Source organism: Gorilla gorilla, chromosome 2 (genome assembly GCF_029281585.2).
Source record: "Gorilla gorilla gorilla isolate KB3781 chromosome 2, NHGRI_mGorGor1-v2.1_pri, whole genome shotgun sequence".
Classification (NCBI taxonomy): domain Eukaryota; kingdom Metazoa; phylum Chordata; class Mammalia; order Primates; family Hominidae; genus Gorilla; species Gorilla gorilla.
This window is the reverse complement of record NC_086017.1, coordinates 181801999-181817044: the sequence shown is the minus strand read 5'-3', so window position 1 is coordinate 181817044 and position 15046 is coordinate 181801999. Positions and strand designations below refer to the sequence as shown.

The following is a 15046-nucleotide window of genomic DNA, read 5'->3' as shown; positions in this document are numbered from 1 at the left end:
AAAAAAAAAAAGAGAGAGAGAAGAAAAAAAAATTTTTTCCTTCTCTCCTTTCTGGCAGTCTCATGAATTTCAGTGCCGAACAAAACTTAATTTTAAATTTCCAACTGTGCTCAGATTCAATTGCTTTTTCCATATCAGGCATTCTGGAGGAATAGAATAACAATTAATTTATACTCACTTTTTGTAGCCACTGGATCAGATTCACCTGGAATTCATGTAAATCTAATAAATAGCACTGTGGGCGTCCAGTGCTTTGTAGCTGATGGCAGCAGATACATCACTTCCTTCTAATTGTTGAGGATATATAGCCAATTTGCCAGATAGGAATAAAGATTTCAATTTAAACACAAAGTTTATTTTTCAGAGATGGAATATTCCATTCAGGCTCAGCAAAGAAATAAGTAGACAGATGTTTCATGCTGAGGGGAACACCAGGGAAATGGCTTGGTCATGCTGGCCATGATGCTGAAAGCTCGTGCTGCCACCAATTTAAGTAAGTTCAAGGAGCCTTAACCTTCATGGGGTTGATGAGAAAAAATTGAGAATGCATTTTGTTATTATTTATATTATTTATGTATCACTGAGTTGAGCACTAACAAAGGTCACCATTCAGGTAGTATGGGAGGGAGCATGCCAGGTGGAGAGTACAGAGACTTAAATAGTATTAGGAATGGTGATGATAATGATGATAAGATATAAAAAGAGAAAGAAAATGGGCCTGGAGTCAGCTAAAACTCAATTACAAGAATGGCTTACAACTTACTAACTATAGGTTTTATGGGAAAGCTGCTTTTAAAAAATCTCTAAAACATAGTTTCCTCATTTCTCACATGGAAATAATAATACCTCTCTGTTATAGTCATTATGAGGATAATATGAGATAATGAATGTAAAGTATTTGACATGTAGTAAGTGCTCAATAAATGTTGTTGGAGTTCTTTTTCTTCAGCTTTTTAACATGCTCCCTCACATGAATGCTTTTTCCTAACCCTGTTCAAAAGCCCATTCATCCTATAGTGCCTGGACTTACCAGCTCATCAAAGCCTTCTCTGACTCCAGTCTGTGATATTCTACCTTCTCTGAAACAGCAGTAATGGCCATAGGTGTTCATTATTTTGAATCCATTCACTCATTAATTCATTCATTCACCAAATATTTCCTGAGTACCTACTCTGTACCAGGCACTGTTCAAGGTTCTGGAAATACAGCCGTGAACACAATATCCTTTCTCACCAAGATTATGGTATAGTGAGGAGAGAGGGGAATAAACAAATAACAAGATGTAGCAAATCAAATAATGATTAAGTATGATGAAGAAAAATAAAATAGGGCAAGAAGAAAAGGGAGCGCCAGAGTGGGAGAGATAGGATTTCGTGTCAAGGCAGAGGGTCAAGAAAGGCCTCGCTGAGGGTACACTGGAGTAGAAGGAGTGAGCCATGGGGAACCTGTGTGATAAAATCTCAGGGTAAAAGATCTAACCCATGCAAAGGCCCTGAGGCAAGCCTGACATGTTCTAGTAAGGACACCAGTGTGGCTGAGCAGAGTGAGCCAGAGAGGGAGTGGTGGGAGATGAAGACAGAAAGGTAGGATCTAGCAGGTGATGAAGAGGATTTTGATTTTTAAACTGAGAGAGTCAGGAAGCCATGGGAGGGTTTTGAGGAAAAAAAGTCACATTATTTTACTTAGATTTTTTTTTAAAAAAAAAAGGTTCACTCCATCTGCTGCATTGAAAATAGACTTCAGAGGAATAAGGAGAGAAGGAAAAACAAAGTTAAGGGATTTTTGCAATAAGAAGTGAGAGATAATGGCAGCTTAGAAGAGATAGTAGTAATGGAGGTGTTGGAAAGTGGTCAGAGTTTGGTTATATTTTGAAGAAGGAATTTCAAAAAATTATCTGATGTGGTGTGAGAAGAAAGAAAGGAGTCAAGGATGACTCCAAGGATTTTTGTCTGAACAACTGAGAAGATTCAGAAGATAGGAGTAGGAGGAGTTTTTGAGTAGGGGGAGAATCTCGTGTTCATTTTGGCATCTGTTGACTTTGAGATGTCTGTTAGATAGCCAAGTGGAGACTGAGTAGGCAGCTGGACATGAGTCTGGTCTTCAAGGGGCGAAATCTAGGCTTGAAATATGAATTCGGGGATGAAATAAGTAAATAAAATTTAAAGCTATGATCCTGGAGAAATCAGTGAAAGAGTGATTCCTGGGGCACTCCAGTGGGCAGGGCTTGGGAAGATAAGGAGGACAAGGAAAAGATACTGAGATGGAGCAACCAGTGAGGAGAAATGAGGGTGATGCCTCAGAAGCCAAGCAAAGAAAGCATTTGAAGAAGGAAGTAAGCAATGGTGTAAAATGCTGCCAATAAATTGAATAAGATAAAGACTGAGAATTGGCTATTGGATCTGATCATGTGGAGGTCACTGGAGATACTGATAAAAGCGGTTTTCAGGGAGCAATTTTGAGAGTGAAAGATTATAAGGAGAGGAATTGGAAGTAGTGGGCTTAAAAGTCTTGTTCAAGGAGATTTGCCATAAAGGGAGCAGTAACTACAGGGAAAGTTGGGTCAAGGAAGGTTTTCTCTGTGAGACGGGTGGTGATTCAGCATGTTTCTATGCTGCTGGCAGTGACTCAATAGAAAAAGAAATATTCTTGAGCAGGAAAGAGAATAGATAATTGCTGGAAATAAGTTTGTGGATAGGAAAAAAAGATTGGGTCAAGTGCACAGTGTAAAATTTGGCTTCAGATAGAAACCCAAACAGATCATCCATAACATCAGGAAAGAAGGCAGGACATAGATGGACAGACAGTCAGTTGGGAGAAGTGGGAGTTGGGAGAATAGGGAAGGTCTCTTCTGAGAGCTTCTATCTCCACCAACCCTACCCACACCCTCCTCCACCACCACCACAAGCCAGTGAATTAGGAAAAGGTAAAAAGTTGGAGGAGGTGCTGGAGATTTAAAGAGAGACAAGAAACGGTACAGTGGTTATAGGAAAGTAGAGGATTGAATGGACTGATCAGGACAATGACGAAACCTTGCCAGCAGCTGTATGGGCCCACTGTGGTTATTAGTCATGAGTTTAAAATGAGATTTGTCAGTGTGGTTGTGGGGATTTTCTCCAGCCACAATCAGCTGCTGGGGTGCAGGGTGTAGAAGAGGAGGGAAACTGGATTTAACCAGGGTTTTACCAAGCAGACATGATGAATGAAAGGAAGGAAAAGGTACTGGAGGGTGAATGAGTGAGCAGTTTTTAATAGTGGACCATAGAATGTAAGCTGAGTCTAGAGGGAACTGAAGATTTTATGGGAGTGAGGGATGGTGAATGGATGGAGCATAGGTCCAAGTGAGGCTGAAGAATTTTTGGAGTTGGAGTATCGAGGAATGGCATGGAAAGAAGAGATCAGTAGGTCTAAGAGTGGATGCATGAAATGACCAAGTCTGGAGTATAACTATGGGGTAAGTGACTGAGGCGAAGCAGAGGATAAGATCATTAATCATCATTACCTGGGTCTTATGTCCCCAGTAAGTACTTAGAGGAGAAGAACCATATCTTAAAAGTCTGTACCTTTCTCCTCAAGCATCTAGCACAGTGCAATGGGTTTCACAAGGGCTTTGTTAATTTTTGAGACAGAGTCTCCCTCTGTTGCCCAGGCTGGAGTGCCCTGGTGCAATCTCGGCTCACTTCAAGCTCCGCCTCCTGGGTTCACGCCATTCTCCTGCCTCAGCCTCCCAAGTAGCTGGGACTACAGCCGCCCACCACCACACCCGGCTAATTTTTTTGTATGTATTTATTTATTTTTAATAGGGACAGAGTTTCACTGTGTTAACCAGGATGGTCTCAATCTCCTGATCTCGTGATCTGCCCGCCTCAGCCTCCCAAAGTGCTGGGATTACAGGCGTGAGCCACTGCGCCTGGCCTGGGCTTTGTTCATTTTTATAAGTTGATATTGAATGAAAAGTTTAACATCAACTTATAAACATTGAGGAATTTTTTAAATTGGGACAATGAGACTCAAATTTTCTACTACAAACTACTATTTTCTGCATCACCCCGTCACCCAAATTATTGCCAAGCTTTCAGGATCAACTAAAGGGGATTCCTGGCCTTACAGATATTAAAGTAATGATTTCAATTATTCAAAGCCAACCACAGAGTTCCATGGCAGGAGGTCATTTGTAACTTGTGAAAGCATGAACTTGGACTTCATGGCTTTAAGCCTTAGCCGGTGAGTAAGACTAACCAATCAGCTACTTACCCTCTGTATCTCAGTGTGGCCATGTTATTTTACAGTTATTATCAGATCTGCAGACACTCTCTAAAGAGAAGAAAACATTATATGTAAAATTGCCTGAAAATCAAAGTGGTACTTTCATTAGGGCATCCATAGAGGGCTCTGCATAGAAACCTCAAAACGTAAAAACAACCAAATTTCACAACCGTTTTATTTAAATGGGCTCATTGCTTTAATCTGTATTTCAACATGTTGCTAAATACTCAGGCCAAAAAGTACTAAGCACTTGGAGGGGGTGGAGGTTGGGGGGAATTATCTTCAGCTCATTAGTGGCAAGCTCAGGGAAACAACAGAAAAAAATCTTTTGGGGTCATGGGCTGGGAGAATGAAAATAAACCAAGGTTTTTAAAATAAATAAATACAATCTTGTCAAATAAAAGGTACAGCCATAACTTGCAGGGGAGGAATAATTGGAAGGCTGAGGCTTATAGTAATCAATCAAACCTGATCACACAGCAGCTTTGGCAAGGAAGAGGAATAGGGGCTTTAGTTAATGTCTTGGCAAGAGCCTGCTTCCTTTCCACTTGACCTGGCCAGAGAGACAAGGTGTCCAGAGGTGTCAGACATAATGTTAACTACCACCCCCACCCCCATGTGGTCCCTCGCAGTCCACAAATCTTGCTGACTGAGTTCTCACAACCATCCTATGCGGTAAGTATTAGTGTCTCATTTTGAGGATGTAAGTGGAGGCTGAGGGACCAGGCAATCTGCTTAAGAACATCCAGCTTGTATGTGGCAAAGTAGTGATTCAAACCACATCTTCTGGGTCCAGGCCAAGCTGTTTTCACACTCCAGCCAGCCCTGTGTCCATGAGTGTCTAACCTAAGGAGTATTTGTCCTAGTTTATTTAGGGTGCATTTCAATCAGGATTACCATTTGGGAGGGAAGCACATGCCAGCATGAGTTGCTCAGCCTAGCATTCAAGAGGACTGAGTCTTCCTTCATGATGTCTCATGTGTGTTTCTTCCCCTTTTTCTTCTCACTGCCCTTCTTTACCTCATGCTGGGATATTGTGTCTAAGCTGAACATTCTGCCACTTCCACTTCTTTCCTCCAAACCAGTTCTTGTATTAATATAGACTAATTTTCCTAAGATACCAGCTTCATTACTTATTTTAAAATGTTTGCTGGCTGCTGTTCTCAGGATCAGGTATAAACTCCTTAGCTTGGTGTTCAACTCCTCTGCAATTTGGTCCCTAGTTATTTTGTAATTTTATGTCCCCCTTTCTGCCCTTTGACAGCCCAGAATGAGCATATTTCCCAATCCGAACCCTCATGTCCTGTGTTCACTCTGAATGCAGTGCCCTCGTCTCTCTTCTACACCTACATTTTCTGCTTTTACTCTTTCAAAGCTAAGGTCCATTCTTACCACCTCATGGCCTTCCCCCAACATTTCAGCATATGGTGATTCTTCCAGCGCTAGTATGTTCTGTTTATCCCTCCAGGTCCGCTCTCCATCCTCTCCTCCCCGCTACCCAGGAAGCTGAGCAGCATCGACTGTCTCCCTCACTCCCCAAATACTGAACTCTCTCTCTGGTTTTCTACCACTCAACACCCACCTCTGTAAATAACTTTTTTAAACAATTAAGCTCTCCTCAAATTACCCAATTTGAATCTGCCACCTGCTTCCTGCCAGGACTCTGACTGATATCTCTCCATTCCTCTGTATGCTCACAGGCCTTATTTATTGCTCTAAGTCTTCATGTACCATATCAAAGTCTGCTTTGAATTAATAGCTATTTTTCTCTGTGATTACATATTCCCAACCTGACTAAAGTTTCCTGAAGTCAAGGAATATGTATTACACTTTCTTGTATGCTTCAATATTTTCCTCACCACCTCCTACCCCAATAATACTTAGCACAATATACTAAGCAGTTAATAAGGACATTACAGGTCAATGTTCAAGGATAATGCTAAGAAGGGGGGGTGTGGGAATCAAACTAGAAAAACCTTCAAGTCTTCACCATTTTCTTTATTTCAAAAATGAATAAGGCTTAATTTTCTTATTTACTATTTGTGTAATGGGGATTAGGTACTTGCTCTTTCTACCTCACAGGAATGAAGAAAGAATTAAATCATGCAAAGCATATAAAAGTATTTTGCAAACTATAAAACATTGTGCTTTTTAAATGTAAGTGATTATTGCTTTTAGCAAGTTAATAGCTAACCAGCTATAAAGGCTAGTGTTTCAAATGATTGATGAGAGAGGCAAACTTCCAAAGGAATGAATGCACGATTAGGCCATGAAATTTGAAAAAGTAGTAAGGAAAACACTTGAAAGTTTAAAGAATTTTCAATGAACAAAGCATTTGGACATCTTTTATTATCTTGTGTTCCTATTTTAAAAACATTTAAATTGGTTAGAAAAATCAGGCCAGTTTAAAGCCTTAACAAACACACACTTGAAAGCATCCAATTACAAGGATAATAGGTAATTGAGTGGTGGCAGGAATTGATGATTTACAAGTCTTGCTCAAAATTAAGCAAGTTCTTTTTTTGTGTTTTTTGTTTGTTTGTTTGAGACGGAGGCTCCCTCTGTCGCCCAGGCTGGAGTGCAGTGGCATGATTTTGGCTCACTGCAAGCTCTGCCTCCCAGGTTCACGCCATTCCCCTGCCTCAGCCCCGCCGAGTAGCTGGGACTACAGGAACCCGCCACCACGCCCGGCTTTTTTTGTATTTTTAGTAGAGGCGGGGTTTCTCTGTGTTAGCCACGATGGTCTCGATCTCCTGACCTCGTGATCCACCCGCCTCCCAAAGTGCTGGGATTACAGGCGTGAGCCACCGTGCCCGGCCAAGCAAATTCTTATAATAACTCAAAGACATCTCCACTGGCCTCAGTTTACATACCTCCTGGCTGGTGGAAGGCAGCTACATTGAATGCTACCAACTTTAAGGATCTGACAACAAACCTTCTGTACCTTAGAAATGGCTTCTAAAAGATCTGGAAAACAGTTTTCCAGGAATTAAGGAAGCAACCAAAGTTATTGTAAAAGGTACATCTATTTTCCACAACATTGATGAAGAATTAAATAATCAATATAAAATACCTAGCTCAGTGCCTGATGCTGACATCATTCAGTGGGGGTAGCTCCCTTCTCCCTTATATTCAGATGCATATACATCATATATAATTATATTAAACATGCAGAGTTATAAATAAAAATTATACATAGGCTTAATTATAAATATATTGCATATGTTAAATGTATAGCAACATAATACAGATTGTGCTTTTGGAAACTTAACTGAGAACAAAATCTACATGCTTTTAATTATAGTAAATATGCCATGCATTAAGGAAAATTAACATTTCTCAAAATTCATATGCAAGAGAGTTGCTGCCTAAGACAATTTGCTGGAAAACGAATTGTGATCTGTACAGTGTCTTTGTGCTTGTTGTGAATTGCAGATATGGGAGTGTTCTGAGTATTTATTTTATGAACTTGTCCTAGGCATTATAATTACTTGTAAACTCAATCTCTATAGACCTTATAAAGAAGCTTTAAGAAAAAAGATCATTGAATCAGTTGACAAGAAATGAGAATTATAGATAACCAGCTAAAAGGTATCTTTATTTTCTTGTAAACATCTCACGAATAATGGGAAATTGAGGAAGGCATCAGACTAAATCCATCTACAGGCTAGATTTGAGTGAATTAGGGTTTTTCAGGTTTCCTCCATCTCCTCTGCTTTTTCTTCCTGCTTTTCTTATTCCTCTGCTACTTCGTTTCTTAGGCTCTGCTTCCCTGCATTTGGGGACAGTTGCCATCCAGTAGAGCATTTCTGTTGGGCTGAGCTCTAGCACCAGGTCAGCACCAGCATAGACATGACTGACTTTTGGTTCAGGTGCTGCTCCAGGCTCTGCTCCAAGCAATTGTGGCCAGGTATTTGGTATTATGTAATACCTGTGTCTGAGAAATTCTCAAAGTGGCCTGGAGACATGGTTAGCACCAGTGTAACTCACAGAATATAAGCACTCCAGGAAAATCATCTTTTTAAAAAATTATGTTTAATTTTACATTGCAGGTGCATATATCTATGGGGTATAAGAGATACTTTGATACAGGCATGCAATGCATAATAATCATGTCAGGGTAAATGGGCATCACCTCAAGCATATATCATTTGTAATACAAACAATCCAATGATACTCTTTTAGTTACTTTAAATAGAGATGGGGTCTCACTGTGTTGCCCAGACTGGTCTCAAACTCCTGAGTTCAAGCAATCCTCCTACTTTGGTCTCCCAAAGTGCTGGGATTACAAGTGTGAGCTACTGCACCTGGCAATACTCTTTTAGTTACTTGAAAATGTAAAATTAAACTGTTATTGATCGTAGTCACTATGTTGTGCTATCAAATATTAGGTCTTATTCATTCTTTCTAACTATATTTTTGTTTCCATTGCCCATTCCGACTTCCCCTTCCCCTCACCCCTCCACTACTCTTCCCAGCCCCTGGTAACCATCATTCTATTCTCTGTTTCCATGAGTTCAATTTTTAAATTTTTAGCTCCCACAAATAAGTGAGAGCATGCAAATTTGCCTTTCTGTGCTTGGCCTATTTTACTTAACATAATGACCGCCAATTCCGTCCATGTTGTTACACGTGACAAGATCTCACTCATTTTTACAGCTGAATGGTACTCCATTGTTTATAAGTACCACATTTTCTTTAACTATTCATCTGTTGAGGGACACATAGGTTGCTTCCAAATCTTGGCTATTGTGAATAGTGCTGCAATAAATATAGGAGTGCACATATCTCTTTGATATATAGATTTCCTTTCTTCTGGGTATATACCTATCAGTGGGATTGCTGGATTATATGGTAGCTCTATTTTTAGTTTTTTGAGGAACCTGCAAACTGTTCTCCATACTGGTTGTACTATTTACATTCCCACCAATTTCTCCAAATCCTCACCAGCATTTATTATTGCTTGTCTTTTGGATAAAAGCCATTTTAACTGTGGTGAGATGATATCTCATTGTAGTTTTGATTTGCATTTCTCTGATAATGATGTTGAGCACCTTTTCATATATCTGCTTTCCATTTGTATGTCTTCTTTTGAGAAATGTCTGTTCAGAAATTTGGCTCATTTTTTAACCAGATTGTTAGATTTTTTCCTATAGAGTTGTTTGAGTTCCATATATATTGTGGTTATTAATCCCTTGCCAGATGGGTAGTTTGCAAATATCTTCTCCCCTTCTGTGGGTTGTCTCTTCACTTTGTTAATTGCGTCCTTTGCTGTGCCGAAGCTCTTTAACTTGATGTGACCCTATTTGTCCATGTTTGCCTTGGTTGCCTGTGCTTGTGGGATATCGCTCAAGAAATCTTTGCCCAGTCCAATGTCTCAGAGAGTTTCCCTAATTTTTTCAGTTGTTCTATAGTCTCAGGTCTTAGATTTAAGTCTTTAATCCATTTTTATTTGATTTTTTATATGGAGAGAGGTAGGGGCCTAGTTTCATTCCTTTGTTTATGGATATCCAGTTTTCCCAACCCATTTATTGAAGAGACTGTCCTTTCCTCAGTGTATGTTCTTGGACCCTTTGTTGAACCGTTTGTTGAAAATGAGGTCACTGTAGGTGTGTGAATTTGTTTCTGGGTTCTCTATTCTGTTTTATTGGTCTATGTGTCTGTTTTTATGCCAGTGCCATGTTATTTTGGTTACTATAGCTCTGTAGTATAATTTTAAGTCAGGTAATGTGATTCCTCTAGTTATGCTATTTTTGCTCAGGAAAGCTTGGGCTATTCTGGGTGTTTTGTGGTTCCATATAAATTTTAGGATTGTTTTTTCTACTTCTGTTAAGAATGTCATTGGTATTTTCATAGAGATTTCATTGAATCTGTAGATTGCTTTGGGTAGTATGGACATTTTAACAATATTGATTCTTTCAATTCATGGACAAGGAATATCTTTCCATTTTTTTGTGTCAAAACTCTTCAATTTCTTTCATCAATGTTTTCTAGTTTCCATTGTAGAGATCTTTCCAGGAAAATCATTTTGAGGTCACTTCTAAATCTAAGATTCTATGACTACCAATTCAGAATGAGATTCAATTAATATGTGTTGGATGACTATTGCATGCCAGCTGTTCCCACATATACAGTCTCATTTTTTTCTTATAAAAAATACCACAGTACAGTTTTACCATAGTTTATTGACTCGGAGATGCCAGTAGTTATAAGCTGAATCATTATTTTATATGCCATTAAGATTGAAAAATATTCCCAATTAAATTTTGACACAATATTCTCTTATCACTTAGCTTTTTGTTGTGTTCATCTCAAAAGCGCTCTCTTAAACTTATATAGACATAGCTTTTCATTACATATCATTTTGTGTGTACGCTGAAGGGAAAATATAGCAAAATAAATTAGTGAAGGTTTTCTGAAAACCTCTTCACTTTCAGAGTCTGACTCTTCTGAATTACTTTTCTGTTGAGTTGTCCAAAGATGCCCAGGTTCTTGCACTTGATATTGTCCTCTGGACCATCAAGTGCATTGGTGATTCTTCTGTTCTTTAAAGAAAATGTGGCATATATGCACCATGAAATACTATGCAGCCATGAAAAAGGATGAGTTCATGTCCTTTGCAGGGACATGGATGATGCTGGGAGATACATTTAATAAATAAAATTCATGCCATGTTCATAGGTGGAATGCTAAATATTAAATATCCATTTTCCTTGAAAAAAAAAAGGGCTCCGCTATTGTCTCTGATAGTTTCTGTCATGCTGCTTATGCCTATTTTGCAAGTTTTGATGCTAGGACATTGTTTTTATCTTATTGTTGTGGAAAATTGTACACTCAAATTCCTCAAATTCTTCTTCAATGGTCAGAAGAGCTATAGGTCCAGTCATGCCTTCAGGAATAACAGTAAGTTCACACCTATGCAAGCAATAACAGCCATGTCACTACTGCCCTGTGACTATCCAAGACAGTAAGATGTTGCTAATTGCAAGATGTTAAAATGCCAAAAGCATATCTTAGAATCAACAATTTAGGTATTATTACCATAGATGAGGCTCAGGGACATTTTACCTGGTTCCCTGTGAAAGCGGTGGGAAGAGAATTAAGTTATTGAGTATCTACTTGTTTAAGTATCCCAGAAAGTTCATTTGTGTTATATCATTGAATGCTCAGGAAAACACTCTTTGAAATACGTGTTGCTTTACAGATGAGAAAGTTAAGATTAGAAGGTGAAATAATTTGCCCATAATCATAGATCATCAAATGGCAGAGCCAGAATTTAAACCCAGATCTGTCTTGTTCTCAGCTATACCAGTCCATAAAGGTTGGAGTGGGATTAGAAGACTGGACAAGAAAGACAGCTAAGACTCAGAGAAAGCACTCTTTCACAGACCAGCACACTGCCAGTATTAAGGATACACATGAAAGAGTGGATGAAGTTCCTCGGTGTCTGAGGTTTGGTGGTTAATGGAATCAGCTTCCAGCCCACTGGCTCACTGCTTTTTATACCCTAGGCTAGAAATGGGGTCTCATCAGTTCTCAGAACTCTAGCACCCATCATATGGAGAAGTCACACTACACCAGTTAGTTATATTCTTCTCCATTATGTTCCTTATCATTTCATCCAGCTTGCTGTAGATCTAACTATGACCTCCTGACTCAAATGACCTACTACTGAGCATAAAGCTTGTACTTTCTTTTTTGTTTGGTTTTTGTTGGTGTTGGCGTTGCTTTGTTTATTTGGCCCTAAAGTATTAAAAGGATGTCATTTTATAATGTGATCCCAAAGAAGTAACTTAAGTGAGCATTTTCTTTTCATTTTATTCAACATTTAGACAATAATGAACCAAGAAAATGTCTAGTATAAACCTGAAAAGAGCACAGCTATTTTTGAGTGTTATACCTGAGGCTAAGATTTCTGCTGTGGGCAGAAGTGAATGGCTGGACATAAGATTTCATCATTACAGATTACATTGTTGCTCTGAGCTCCTTCAGCTCTTGGCAGGCAGCCCGGGGCTGTGTGTCTAAAATGAAAGGCCAAAGGGCGAGAAGTCAGTCCAAGATGGGGCTAGAGCTCTCCACGAATGGAAGTGTTTGATGAGTGCTCTGACTTCCCTTTTTGACACCCTTGGTCTACATCCTCTGTATTTTGACTCACTCCAGTTTGAAAACCTATTCTTTTGGGACACTTCACACAAAGGAACAACACTTCCCTTCAGTTCAGCAGACCAAGTTAATGCAACAGCTCCAGACAGAAGGTCTCTGGGACATGGGTGGGAGTTGGGATAAGTCTCCTTGATTTTCCCACAAGACCTTGATCTTTACATAAGACCATCTGAATGGGAACATCAGGACCCAAAGACTTTCACACAGGCAAACCAAAGTAAGGCGGCCAATGTTGTTGGAATGCCATGGTTGATAGTTGGGTCTCTAATGTCAGAGAGCTGGTATTAAACATATCTATAGGGAATGGGGTCTACCTAGCCTTGGTTCAAGGTTCAGTAATGGTGATTCTAGGTACAGGTCAGTAGGAATCGTTGGAGCACGTGTGTGTGTGTGTGAGAAAGAGAGAGAGAGAGAGAGAAAATGTGGAGTTCTGACTGAGAAGGTGCAGCACAGGAAGACCATGCTGAGACGAAAACTAGAAGCTATAATTGGAGGCGGAAAATGTAAGCAGATATAGGTTATTGTGGAGCTTTCATAATCTTACTCCCTCATTCTTCATGTTTTATCTTCATAAACCCTTTTTACTTTTTCCTCATTGGCCAATTTATTCACTCAATAGATACTCATGGAGTTTCTATGATTCTGCATTCACTTTACTCAGGGAAAATGTTCATTCTCATTCAATTTCCTTATGGAAAAGAGAACTATTCTAAATATGCCTCCACATATCCCCTCTGGAGTGCACTATAGACTCTTTACTGCATCATCTCACTCTTCAAGGCATTTCCTTCTAGAAAGGCTCAATAAATGCTCAAATGCCTCCCACAAAGGAAGCCTGAGGCAAGATTTAGACCCACCATCCATCTGGAGGCACGCATTGTTATCTCTGTGCTGAAAATTCCAAATGAGGCATAACAGTCTGAGAGATTTGCCAGTTCTAAATCACTGATTTGCCCTTCCACTGGCATCCCGTTGTCCTTAAAATCATGGACAGGAAAAAAAGCTTTAAAAGAAGGGAGGGAGTCATGAGTGGACAAAAGAACAAAAAAGGGAAAGGAAGGGAAAGGATGGAGAGGGGAGAGAAAGAAAGAAAAGAAAATAGCCATTTCACTCTGCTGGTGGGAGGAGAATAATTCACTGAGTTACGAAAGCATCCTAATCCAGGGTCCACTTGTGTGTGTGTATGCACATGTGTGTGTTTGAACATGTGTGTGTGAAGACGAAAATGAGTACATGCAGTTTTTGTATTGCTTCAGAAATTTATTAAAATTTATCACATTTGATCCATGACCAAAGTGCTATTTATGTGCATTACAACTAAAGTATGACTACATTTAAATTACCAAATAAGCCGAGCTGAATAATCTCTACAACTGAAAATGAGATGCTCCCTCTTTCTTGGCTCTGACTTAGCATTCCTTGATTGAATTACTGATAGTTCTGTTTCAATTTAGACCAACTTCTTCTCTTCATCAAGGGTCAATTTTGGCTCAGAGACACCATATATTTTCAGCTTCTCTTCAGATTGAATGTTTTGGTGACTATACTAGTACTGATGGTAATTATCAGGCAGAGATAGGGTACAAATTCATCCTGTATAATAATTAGCACTCTCTCCTCCAATTTGACTTTCAACCTTAGGGTCAGTCAGAGACTCTGCAAAGCTTTGCAGGGACAGATATATCACTGCTGTCTTGATATGGTTTGTCTGTGTCCCCACCCAAATCTCATCTTGAATTCCCATGAGTCGTGTGAGAGACCTGGTGGGAGGTAACTGAATCATGGGGGCAAGTCTTTCCTGTACTGTTCTCATGACAGTGAATAAGTCTCACAAGATCTGATGGTTTTATAAAGAGGAGTTCCCCTGCACAAGCTCTCTTCCTTTGCCTGCTGCCATCCATGTAAGACATGACTTGCTTTTCCTTTCTTTCCACCATGATTGTGAGGCCTCCCAAGCCACGTGGAACTGTAAGTCCATTAAACCTCTTTTCCTTTGTAAATTACCCAATCTTGGGTATGTCTTTATCAGCAGCATAAGAATGGACTAATACATGTCTCCACATCTATGAGTTGTAGCACCTGTTTCTCTCATTCTGAGTTTTCATAGACTCTTGTGCAAGAAATTCTGCTTGAAACAATTCATTTTTGCATTCTTGATCGTTCTATTATATTCATTCAAATTACTTGTCACATGAACATTATCAGCGAGTTACCACAAGCATTGCAGTTACTCATGTGCAACTTTATTATACTTCCACAAGTTATAGCACTATGGAGGATAAGAACTTTGCCATTCTATTCATCTTTCTGTGCACTTAGTAGATACTCAGTGAATGTTGCAGAATCTATGAGGAGTTGTCATTTCTAAATGAATGCTCTTCTAGAATAAATAAGAATTTTCAGGTGTTGACAAATGGTATTCTCTTTGATATAAACCAGTTCCAAATTGCTGAGTGGTTTAGAATTTGTTTGATGTTGTCAGTTTGGGCACAGCATCATTATTTTCAGCAGTAAGTACCATTTTTAAGTGGTTATCTATCTGCCAAGCACTGTGTTTAACATATAATTTTTTTCTAATCTACTAAATAATCCTGGATATAAAATCTACCATTTTGATTTT

At 39.3% G+C, this 15046-nt stretch overlaps 2 long non-coding RNA genes across 2 annotated transcripts in view; one reads left to right on the top strand and one right to left on the bottom strand.

The window, feature by feature from the left end:
* The window catches only part of LOC134758115 (uncharacterized), a 176506-nt gene that overhangs the window by 136717 nt on the left and 24743 nt on the right, over window positions 1-15046 (bottom strand). The gene's annotated exons all lie outside the window — the stretch shown is intronic.
* LOC129532355 (uncharacterized) overlaps window positions 2786-15046 on the top strand; it is a 35227-nt gene continuing 22966 nt past the window's right edge. Inside the window, exons 1-2 of the long non-coding RNA XR_008678053.2 lie at window positions 2786-3451; window positions 4139-4221. This is a non-coding gene — a long non-coding RNA (uncharacterized lncRNA). The remainder of the gene's footprint in view (window positions 3452-4138; window positions 4222-15046) is intronic.